Genomic DNA, 13,010 nt, shown 5'->3' on the forward strand with positions numbered 1-13,010 from the left:
TATATACGTAAGATGTGTGTGTGTGTGTGTGTGTGTGTGTGTGTGTGTGTGTGACGAAGTTGATATACCACTGGCAACACCGGGAGGTTTAAGACGTGGTGGCTACTTAACCCGGTGCGAGCTAGGCTGGTGCGCGTCCTGCCTTTGTGGCATAGTCGATTGATGTGGCTGTGTAAAACGGTATAAGACTGGACTAACAGTGACATGGTGTGGGACGAGGACTGATCATGTGTCACGGTGTGGATTGGGCTGACTATGTGACTGGTGTGGATTGGACTGTTTGTGTGATACGATGTTGGGTTGTTTATACGATACGATGCGGGCTGACTCTGTGACCGGGGGTAGATAGACCTGTCTGTATGTCATGGTGCAAACCAGACACCGCCCACACCTCTTCCTTAAATGGGATATCTAGATGTGTTGTCCACAATAAGCAGTGACACTTAGTAATACTCCTTCTATACTAGGGTAGTCCTAGATGTTCGTGCAAACATAATTTCATCCTCCTAGTGAACAGAGAACGTTGCAGCCACTACCCTAGAACCAATGGAATTACATGATAAACTCTTCATTATATGAATTTTCAACTTTATAGTCAGCTGGTTCGCTAATGATTATTCTTTCATGCTACACCAGCAAAGCTGAAAGAGAAAGGATCCAACTAACCATATAGGGTTCTTCATTACATTGCCTCATCTTGAGTACCGTATTCTACAGTGGAAACTAGACTGTATTCCATTTTCGTCGTTTCGACTTACAGTCCTAAAAATGAAGGAATGCTTGTCAAAAGTATTTCTAATCATGGTTATCTATGAACCACATATTGGTATAATTATCGAGATGCATATGAAGATATCATGAAAAATCCCATGACTACCCCGACAAGGGCTTAACCAGAAAAGTTTCAGGGGAAGACCACAGCCGGAGAAAAAAAACAAAAAAACTGAAGGGTATCCTCGTATGGTTACCACATTTGTACATATTTTGAAATAAGTTATCCATATATCAATTCTGGGTACATTTGACATTAAGTACAGATAATTTCAGCTGTGCAACTCGCTCCAGTAACATATCTACACAAAACACTGTGGCATTAAGCGAGGGGAACTAGTTGTTAATATGGGAGCCACAGCCCCTTCAGCTATGCCCACGTTTACCAAATACGTCTCACGTCCATACAGACAACTTTTAAAAGTCCAAAGCTGAGAGACATTGTATGTACGATGGGTTATAGTGATCCATCAGCAGATACCTTTGTTTCCCCGGCGTGCCAAATTAGATATACGACACTGGACACTGTCAAAAACAGGGCAAAATCTCGCGTACCTCAGCTGGTCTTGTCTATCAAGTGGCACATAAGACGTAATGTTCCGCGGTGTCTGACAAGCGACTCGCTGCCGTTTACCGATACCGCCCCATGGCTCGCACCATCAGACCATGTCTCAGACCTGTCTGTAAGTTTGTAGATAATACAGGCTATATCCTCTTCTCATTTCCTATCTACATGTAATATCGCTGTGTTAGCCTCTAATGTTTCCACGGTCGTGTGCATTTATGTCTACGTATTTGCATGCATGGCGTTTTTAGTGGCTCTCTGCGTATTGCAGTACATGTACTTTCTAATGACTTAACTGAATGCATTCCTCTACATGTCTTTCCTAGCTCGTATTTCGGTTCACAAATATATGTACAAGAACATTAAATCTTATCACTTTAACGCAAGTATTTGTACAAATGCGTGTGTATAATGCAATCGTATCAATCGTATATCAAAGAAGCAATTCATCCAAGAGAGAGAGAGAGAGAGAGAGAGAGAGAGAGAGAGAGAGAGAGAGAGAGAGAGAGAGAGAGAGAGAGAGGAGATCCTTAGGAATTCTAACTGCCTCGCTGCTTCACCATCCACGATCATTCAACGAGCTGGAAGATTCCCATCTGGAAATACTCGAAATATAAAACTTTCGTCCAAGGCAACAGTTCCATTCCTTCCATTAACATTTCTCTTTTAACTTAATTCATTACCTTCAAGAAAAGTTCTAAAATCATCATTACTATTGTCATCATATTATGCATCAAGTCAAAAGATTCCGGTCTAATAATATAAGAAATATAAAAGTTCGCCTAAGGCAACAGTTCCATTCATTCTATTCAATTTCCACTTTTACGTAATTCGTTATTTCACTAACATTTTTAAATCATTATTGCTATATCACGAAAAGATCTGCATGTGAACGGATGAGTAGGTCCTCGGCATTTACTTTTACATCACAAATGTTTTTAAGTCTTTACCTTTTATCAAAGATGTGTACATCAAATGTGGAATTTAGGCAAGAACAAGAAAATGCATGTGTACAATAAAAAAAAATGTGTTAAATGCCTACGTTGCATGTTGGGGGAGGCCGCATGATGTAAATGTTACCACGGGGAATGAGGCAAGTGTGAGGGTATTTGTTAGAAGGAGCGGAGGCGCTGAGGGAGTGTCCACGACAGCCACTGGGTAAAGGCAAGACACTGTCCTGGTTAATGGACAGTAAGAGCTAAAGCTCTTGGCTGGTGATACTGTAGCATATTAGAAAGATCAGATGTGTAGTTGAGAGATGAATAAAGATTCCTGTACTGTCGAGTGATAGATACTCTGCTCCCAAGGGAACCAGCGTGCGACAGGCAATCGTCTGGATATCTACGAAGTCGCCAAAAATATCTGTTGCAAGGCACGCAAACTGCATAGGATTTGAGAGAATTTAGGAGTAATAAAGATATAATCATGTAAGTGCAGAGCAGATATGAAAGCATGTCTCATCTTTCTCTGATTTCAGGGAATATAAAAAGTGACGGATAGGCTACGAGACTTGAAACAGCGAAGATATGTTTTCCGGGATTATAAAGACGTCAAAGAGAGGTTAAAGCAGAACAATCACTCTTCAGCGGATGGAAGTGTGGTAAAGGGAGGAAGAGAAAGGGGAAAAGTAAAACAAATGAGAGGTTGGATGACATGCATCCGTGGGTGAAAGGAGTGTTGGCAATTAAGAGTAGTGATTGTGCAAGCACCGGGATGCGTGTGGAGACTGTGCATGAGACAGACGCCCACCGAGTTAGGTCAGGGATAACCCACTGCATAATCTAAAATCTACAGGCACAGATTTTCAGTTTTAGGCTTGGTTTGCAAGTCTTATTGGTAGCGTATTATATGGCATGGTGTAGTGTCGACCCTCACACCTAGAGGCCTATATAATTAATGCTGGATGACGCAGAGCCGCAAAATAACAGTGAATACAATATGCAGAGCCGCAAAATAACAGTGAATACAATATGCAGAGCCGCAAAATAACAGTGAATACAACGACTGAACACATCTATATGTTTTGCCATTAATGACAGTAGGCACATTTTCTGCTTTCTTTGGCTATATCATAGAGTTTGAATGTTGAATAATGTTAATTTTCTATTCATCTTTGCGTCATCAACATTGACATAATTTCGGTGTAATCAATATATATATATATATATATATATATATATATATATATATATATATATATATATATATATATATATAACATACAAGTATGCAAAACTAAAAATATTGGCACTCGATTATGTTTGGTATCGTGTCCACTGAATTAAATATAAGTTTTCTGTGATATTTCCATCAGTTTTCTATATTTGGAGCGCTTGCCCCCTAGATGTCGCGGAAATCGAAGGCTACGAAGAAAATACCACAGTCGTACTTCCTTCCTATATATTCCTTCATTCATTACCTCTCTCTCTCTCTCTCTCTCTCTCTCTCTCTCTCTCTCTCTCTCTCTCTCTCTCTCTCTCTCTCTCTCTCTCTCTCTCTCTCTCTCTCTCTCCTTTGACAGCTGAGACGTACATGTATTGTTTAGCCTGCATAATGAAAAGACCTTACGGAAAAGTATTCCAACATTCTGTCCTCAGAAGGGTTAGGTTTGTCGTGTCCATGGATCATACTGTAAAAAATCATTATTAAACTGTAAACGTCCTTTCCGTAATAAGAGATAATACACTACACATGTTTGGTTTAACAAAAAAAAAAAAAAAACAGTTGACAAATCGTATCTCTCCAAAGATCTGTGCAGCACAGCAGAAGAGAGGCTCGTTAGGCCTAGTCACAACCAGTGTTGCAGCGGACAGCCTTCACGCATATAACAATGACAAGTAATGAGTTTGTCTTTATCATTTTTCATGATGAAGACTCCCGGTGCGGACGGAAGCCTCACAGAGCCATATCCTCACAAGGAAAGGAGGAAAGAGTACTCTAAGCCTTTTCTTTGTGGAAAACCTCATCAAAAGGGAGCAGATGTTAGCTGATACGAAAGAAGATACAATTTGTAGTGAAAGAAAAGGATGGTACAGAAAAAAGTGAACACCGATAACAATACTGAGGAAGTCAGATATTTTGTATACGCTCGAAAATATTAAAACTATCTCGATGGCTTAGCCTATATGAAACAAAAAGTTCGACCAGTATCCCTGACGCGAAGGGTTTATATTTGGTTTCAGGTACACTTTAACACTTCAATATCATGACGATAACATTTAACTAGGTTACTGCTGCATAAAAACTACTGACACGGAATTTGCAAGATAGTTTTCATCACCAATTCATATCAACACTCCAAAGCCAGGAAGGTAGTACCTCTATGTGCAGCTCTGAACGATTACCTATTGGTACATACGTAGAGGGGGATTTTACACTAGTGGGGCCTATCTATTCATCTTTTTTTTCCAGTTTAATTACCTTTTCAAGTACTTTGTAGATTCATCGATTCTTCGCTAAGGCTACTCTATTCGTCCACTACTTTCAAACTATATATATTCATATATATGTGAGAAATGGGTAAAATCGCCGCGGTCCTCGAAAGCCGCGATTGATACATTCGAAGAGAAAGAACTGATGATCAGTCTTACCTTTCAGTCTCGAGGTAAGCAAGAGGGATTGCACCATAACCACAACGGCTCGAAGTCACTGCTCTCTAATGGTAGCACACGGAAGACTGCTCGAATTGTTCCGCAAGCATTAGCACAAAATACCCCTTTCCGTCAGTTACTGTACAGTCGCGTAACTCAACCTTTCCGCTGTCCGCGTTATGTAGTCGTCGTTGTTTACCAACTTCCAACCATCATCGGCACGTTATCCCTTCAACCTGTCATTAAGATGGATCTGACATGAAATACGAAAGGATTTAATTAGTGAATCGCTGAAGAATATTCTTTATTTCTTTCATACGTATTTGTTGTGAGAAAATGCTTTGATTTGACTCGAATCAATTTTACAAAAATAACTTCATTCCTGGAAGACATTTCTTGGAAATACAACTCATGCTTTCTCATGTACCTCTCACTAGGGATGTAAATCCCAAAATCTGAATTCAGATTTTCTGTTGGAACAAAACCTCATTCCTTATCCTGTAGTATATTAATCAAATGTTTGTCCAGATGAGCTTTGCATATTAACAAAGCACCTAGGATACTGAAAGGGATAAAAAAAAATGCTTTACATGAACAGATAATTAATTGTTAATCCTGCATAAAGTGTGATACCACAATTTGCATTATGTAATACCACCAGGTATTACGAGGCACTACATACATGGGATAACCAAACTGGGCATACAAAACATAATTATATCAACGATATATGGGGCAGAGTATAGTCCAAACTCTACCATCCATGTAACAAACCAAGAGCTGTAAAACGAGTTCACAAAATATAATAGGAAATGAATAAAATTTTAGAAAAGATAGCCAGCAATCATCTGAGCGTTTAATCCACTCTCGACAATACAACTAGCGGCCCAGCTGATCCGGTAAACATAACCAGTGGCCCAGCTGATCCAGTCAACACAACTAGAGGCCCAGCTGATCCGGTAAACATAACAAGCAGTCCAGCTGATCCAGTAAACACATTTAAAGGCCCAGCTGATCTAGTAAACACATTTAAAGGCCCAGCTGATCTACTAACACTAAAGACAACTAGAGGCCCAGCTGATCCAGTAAACACATTTAAAGGCCCAGCTGATCCAGTAAACACATTTAAAGGCCCAGCTGATCCAGTAAACACATTTAAAGGCCCAGCTGATCCAGTAAACACATTTAAAGGCCCAGCTGATCCAGTAAACACATTTAAAGGCCCAGCTGATCCAGTAAACACATTTAAAGGCCCAGCTGATCCAGTAAACACATTTAAAGGCCCAGCTGATCCAGTAAACACATTTAAAGGCCCAGCTGATCCAGTAAACACATTTAAAGGCCCAGCTGATCTAGTAAACACATTTAAAGGCCCAGCTGATCTACTAAACACATTTAAAGGCCCAGCTGATCCGGTAGACATAACAAGCTGCCCAGCTGATCTGGTAAAGACAACTAGAGGCCCAGCTGATCCAGTAAACACATTTAAAGGCCCAGCTGATCTAGTAAACACATTTAAAGGCCCAGCTGATCCAGTAAACACATTTAAAGGCCCAGCTGATCCAGTAAACACATTTAAAGGCCCAGCTGATCTAGTAAACACATTTAAAGGCCCAGCTGATCCAGTAAACACATTTAAAGGCCCAGCTGATCCAGTAAACACATTTAAAGGCCCAGCTGATCCAGTAAACACATTTAAAGGCCCAGCTGATCTAGTAAACACATTTAAAGGCCCAGCTGATCCGGTAGACATAACAAGCTGCCCAGCTGATCTGGTAAAGACAACTAGAGGCCCAGCTGATCCAGTAAACACATTTAAAGGCCCAGCTGATCCAGTAAACACATTTAAAGGCCCAGCTGATCCAGTAAACACATTTAAAGGCCCAGCTGATCCAGTAAACACATTTAAAGGCCCAGCTGATCCAGTAAACACATTTAAAGGCCCAGCTGATCCGGTAGACATAACAAGCTGCCCAGCTGATCTGGTAAAGACAACTAGAGGCCCAGCTGATCCAGTAAACACATTTAAAGGCCCAGCTGATCCAGTAAACACATTTAAAGGCCCAGCTGATCCAGTAAACACATTTAAAGGCCCAGCTGATCCGGTAGACATAACAAGCTGCCCAGCTGATCTGGTAAAGACAACTAGAGGCCCAGCTGATCCAGTAAACACATTTAAAGGCCCAGCTGATCCAGTAAACACATTTAAAGGCCCAGCTGATCCAGTAAACACATTTAAAGGCCCAGCTGATCTAGTAAACACATTTAAAGGCCCAGCTGATCCAGTAAACATAACCAGCAGCCCAGCTGATCCAGTAAACACATTTAAAGGCCCAGCTGATCCAGTAAACACATTTAAAGGCCCAGCTGATCCAGTAAACACATTTAAAGGCCCAGCTGATCTAGTAAACACATTTAAAGGCCCAGCTGATCCAGTAAACACATTTAAAGGCCCAGCTGATCCAGTAAACACATTTAAAGGCCCAGCTGATCCAGTAAACACATTTAAAGGCCCAGCTGATCTAGTAAACACATTTAAAGGCCCAGCTGATCCAGTAAACACATTTAAAGGCCCAGCTGATCCAGTAAACACATTTAAAGGCCCAGCTGATCCGGTAGACATAACAAGCTGCCCAGCTGATCTGGTAAAGACAACTAGAGGCCCAGCTGATCCAGTAAACATAACCAGCAGCCCAGCTGATCCAGTAAACACATTTAAAGGCCCAGCTGATCCAGTAAACACATTTAAAGGCCCAGCTGATCCGGTAGACATAACAAGCTGCCCAGCTGATCTGGTAAAGACAACTAGAGGCCCAGCTGATCCAGTAAACACATTTAAAGGCCCAGCTGATCCAGTAAACACATTTAAAGGCCCAGCTGATCCAGTAAACACATTTAAAGGCCCAGCTGATCCGGTAGACATAACAAGCTGCCCAGCTGATCTGGTAAAGACAACTAGAGGCCCAGCTGATCCGGTAGACATAACAAGCTGCCCAGCTGATCTGGTAAAGACAACTAGAGGCCCAGCTGATCCGGTAGACATAACAAGCTGCCCAGCTGATCTGGTAAAGACAACTAGAGGCCCAGCTGATCCAGTAAACACATTTAAAGGCCCAGCTGATCTAGTAAACACATTTAAAGGCCCAGCTGATCCAGTAAACACATTTAAAGGCCCAGCTGATCCGGTAGACATAACAAGCTGCCCAGCTGATCTGGTAAAGACAACTAGAGGCCCAGCTGATCCAGTAAACACATTTAAAGGCCCAGCTGATCCAGTAAACACATTTAAAGGCCCAGCTGATCCAGTAAACACATTTAAAGGCCCAGCTGATCCGGTAGACATAACAAGCTGCCCAGCTGATCTGGTAAAGACAACTAGAGGCCCAGCTGATCCAGTAAACACATTTAAAGGCCCAGCTGATCTAGTAAACACATTTAAAGGCCCAGCTGATCCAGTAAACACATTTAAAGGCCCAGCTGATCTAGTAAACACATTTAAAGGCCCAGCTGATCCAGTAAACACATTTAAAGGCCCAGCTGATCCAGTAAACACATTTAAAGGCCCAGCTGATCCGGTAGACATAACAAGCTGCCCAGCTGATCTGGTAAAGACAACTAGAGGCCCAGCTGATCCAGTAAACACATTTAAAGGCCCAGCTGATCCAGTAAACATAACCAGCAGCCCAGCTGATCCAGTAAACACATTTAAAGGCCCAGCTGATCCAGTAAACACATTTAAAGGCCCAGCTGATCCAGTAAACACATTTAAAGGCCCAGCTGATCCAGTAAACACATTTAAAGGCCCAGCTGATCCAGTAAACACATTTAAAGGCCCAGCTGATCCAGTAAACACATTTAAAGGCCCAGCTGATCCAGTAAACACATTTAAAGGCCCAGCTGATCCAGTAAACACATTTAAAGGCCCAGCTGATCCAGTAAACACATTTAAAGGCCCAGCTGATCCAGTAAACACATTTAAAGGCCCAGCTGATCCAGTAAACACATTTAAAGGCCCAGCTGATCTAGTAAACACATTTAAAGGCCCAGCTGATCCAGTAAACACATTTAAAGGCCCAGCTGATCCAGTAAACACATTTAAAGGCCCAGCTGATCTAGTAAACACATTTAAAGGCCCAGCTGATCTAGTAAACACATTTAAAGGCCCAGCTGATCCAGTAAACACATTTAAAGGCCCAGCTGATCCAGTAAACACATTTAAAGGCCCAGCTGATCCAGTAAACACATTTAAAGGCCCAGCTGATCCGGTAGACATAACAAGCTGCCCAGCTGATCTGGTAAAGACAACTAGAGGCCCAGCTGATCCAGTAAACACATTTAAAGGCCCAGCTGATCCAGTAAACACATTTAAAGGCCCAGCTGATCCAGTAAACACATTTAAAGGCCCAGCTGATCCAGTAAACACATTTAAAGGCCCAGCTGATCCAGTAAACACATTTAAAGGCCCAGCTGATCCAGTAAACACATTTAAAGGCCCAGCTGATCCAGTAAACACATTTAAAGGCCCAGCTGATCCAGTAAACACATTTAAAGGCCCAGCTGATCCGGTAGACATAACAAGCTGCCCAGCTGATCTGGTAAAGACAACTAGAGGCCCAGCTGATCCAGTAAACACATTTAAAGGCCCAGCTGATCCAGTAAACACATTTAAAGGCCCAGCTGATCCAGTAAACACATTTAAAGGCCCAGCTGATCCGGTAGACATAACAAGCTGCCCAGCTGATCTGGTAAAGACAACTAGAGGCCCAGCTGATCCAGTAAACATAACCAGCAGCCCAGCTGATCCAGTAAACACATTTAAAGGCCCAGCTGATCTAGTAAACACATTTAAAGGCCCAGCTGATCTAGTAAACACATTTAAAGGCCCAGCTGATCCAGTAAACACATTTAAAGGCCCAGCTGATCCAGTAAACACATTTAAAGGCCCAGCTGATCCAGTAAACACATTTAAAGGCCCAGCTGATCCAGTAAACACATTTAAAGGCCCAGCTGATCCGGTAGACATAACAAGCTGCCCAGCTGATCTGGTAAAGACAACTAGAGGCCCAGCTGATCCAGTAAACACATTTAAAGGCCCAGCTGATCCAGTAAACACATTTAAAGGCCCAGCTGATCTAGTAAACACATTTAAAGGCCCAGCTGATCCAGTAAACACATTTAAAGGCCCAGCTGATCCAGTAAACACATTTAAAGGCCCAGCTGATCCAGTAAACACATTTAAAGGCCCAGCTGATCCAGTAAACACATTTAAAGGCCCAGCTGATCCAGTAAACACATTTAAAGGCCCAGCTGATCCAGTAAACACATTTAAAGGCCCAGCTGATCCAGTAAACACATTTAAAGGCCCAGCTGATCCAGTAAACACATTTAAAGGCCCAGCTGATCCGGTAGACATAACAAGCTGCCCAGCTGATCTGGTAAAGACAACTAGAGGCCCAGCTGATCCAGTAAACATAACCAGCAGCCCAGCTGATCCAGTAAACACATTTAAAGGCCCAGCTGATCCAGTAAACACATTTAAAGGCCCAGCTGATCCGGTAAACATGTTTGTATAGGGAGTGTAATTGCAGGTACTTATATGTTTGGTGGATTGGGATTCCGCATTACGTTGGAGGGACAATTGAATAGTGTTTGTCAGGTAGTTTCAGTGTGAATGTGTTTTGTTATCATAAGGTTTGCTGGGGTAGGTAATGTGTGAGTGTAAGAAACCAAAGTTTGAGGTTGCAGTAAGATTTTTGATATTCAGTGAAGGTTGGTAGGTGGTCATGAGGTGGCTTAAATGGAGGGAGTCCATGTTACATAGAATTAGATGCTAGGATTTTGAGGCAGGAATGGAAGTCCTTTTGTTTCATTTTCACCTGAAGAAAGTTCATTTATTAGCATATACAAGAGTAAAATTGAGACAGACACAAGGAAAGATCAGAAATGCAGAAGCATGGGAAGCAATTAAGAAAATAGAAGAGAAATTAGCAGTCTTAGAAAGAGTGTGACATCTAAGATTATATAGCAGACTTTCTAGCCAGGCTGCATTCTGTTTGCAACTACAAATAAGAACTACAGATAGGAATGATTAAGGATAATCTCTAAACTTCTCTCATGCAGTAATGAATTTTGATTTTATTCTTAATTTTTCTTTCAGTTTTGTGGCAACATTATATGTGGTTTATGTTTGCTGAGTGATGCCGTGATGAGACTTGTGCATGTAAAGCAGAAAGACCAAATTGTTGATGTCATTCTGCAGAGAAGATCACTGTATGTCATGAAGTAAGTTACTGCAGTTGTGCAACTAATAAAGATTACGTAATTTTAGTTTCTTTGTATCCAATTGGTAGTTTCTAAAATTTATGTTGGAATAGTTTTTACCTTATAGGTATTATATTTGTTTCCTGTATTCCTTAAGAAATATTTGATTTTCATACAGATTTTTATTGTTCATTATTATCTTTTTCACAGCTTTATTTCAGTTCTTCTTCTTCTTCTTCTTCTTCTTCTTCTTCTTCTTCTTCTTCTTCTTCTTCTTCTTCTGCCCTGTTAAACATTCCTTTATAATGTTGTTTCAACCTTAATAAGTTTTGCTGTACAGTATTATAATTTTTCAGGGGTGTTTCACGCTACAAATACACTCATGAGATTCTAGGAGAAAATGAGTCTTATTTTGGCACAGAACCTGTATGCAGAGAAAGAAGGGTCTCCATTATGTGCCGCAACTGCCCAGAAAAAGATGACCACCCAGAAAAAGATGACAAATTATAACACCTTACATCATTCCATATTCAATGCGGGAAAAGTTGCAATAAATCAAGGCTTAGCAAGAGATTATGATTGGTAGTGGAACTTTCAATGGAAAAGAGCAGATATTAAAATGTGCTTCAGCTCTGAACAACATTTTTCCAATCGAAATAAACATCAAGATTCCAAAGGAGGAAAAGTATTATTAGATAGCAGACATACCACTGACTGATTTGACAGTCTTGATACTTGCTTTATGAGAGACTGGGACTTTAATTTTTCAAGTGCATTGTAATTTTCCTTTTGTGGGATCTGATTCCCAGTGAAATCATTAAGATTCATGTAGATTGTACAATTTTTTATATAGAAGTATCTGTCTTTTGAATTTAATTGCAGGTATGTTCAAAGATATAAAGAGAATCATTTATACAGTGTAGTTTTCACAGAATAGTATGAATAGTGTTATTGCTTGATGATTTTGATATTTCATCTCAGAAGCCATTGGGAAGTTTGTAAAATCTGATTAATCTACAGTTCATACTGGATTATTTGTATCAACCTCATTGTAAAGGTTTACTTCATGTATATGTAAAGGTTGTGAAGGCTTATTTTACATAGCACTAGCAATAACTAGAAGTATCAGTTTCAGGACAAATGATATTCATTATAATCATGGGTACAGATAATGTAAGAATAGATGCTACATTAGCATCTAATGATATAGACGATGTAATTGGTTATAAAACTAAAATTGTCATTCTTGTCATTCAGGCTTTGCAATAATTTGAGAGTATGCCACTTCAGCTTGTGGGAAACAGTATAACCTGTTGTGATGTTTATTAGTGCATAATTTTCTTTGATTGTATTGCCTCATAAGGATCCTATGCTTCTTAAGATTTTGGTATCACCAAAGAAACTTATTCATCTTATGCATTTAAGAATTGTGTCCAAAGAAGGTTCTTTGTAAATGTTAAAATATCATCATTTATTTTCTTTTAATTTTCATCCAGTGGAGATTAGCAAAAGTTACTCTTCACCATCACTTCACAACCTATTAATAGAAATACAATGTGACATGAGTTTTTTCAGCTCCTAAAATATAATACTTGAGGGAAATTATGCTGTTTCTTTCTAAATACAAGAAATCCTATCAGCTTAAAACTAAAGCTCCCTACTTAAGGTACTTTATACAACAAGGCATAGATATTTCAATACCAACATATATTCTGCTCTTAATGATCTGGAGCAAATATGAACCACTCTAATTATTTTAAACCTACAGGCCTTTATGACCACTCTTCCAACATATTATTTTAGATGACTTCTTTTCCACCTTC

Source organism: Panulirus ornatus, chromosome 69, assembly GCF_036320965.1.
Source record: "Panulirus ornatus isolate Po-2019 chromosome 69, ASM3632096v1, whole genome shotgun sequence".
NCBI classification, from domain to species: Eukaryota; Metazoa; Arthropoda; class Malacostraca; order Decapoda; family Palinuridae; genus Panulirus; species Panulirus ornatus.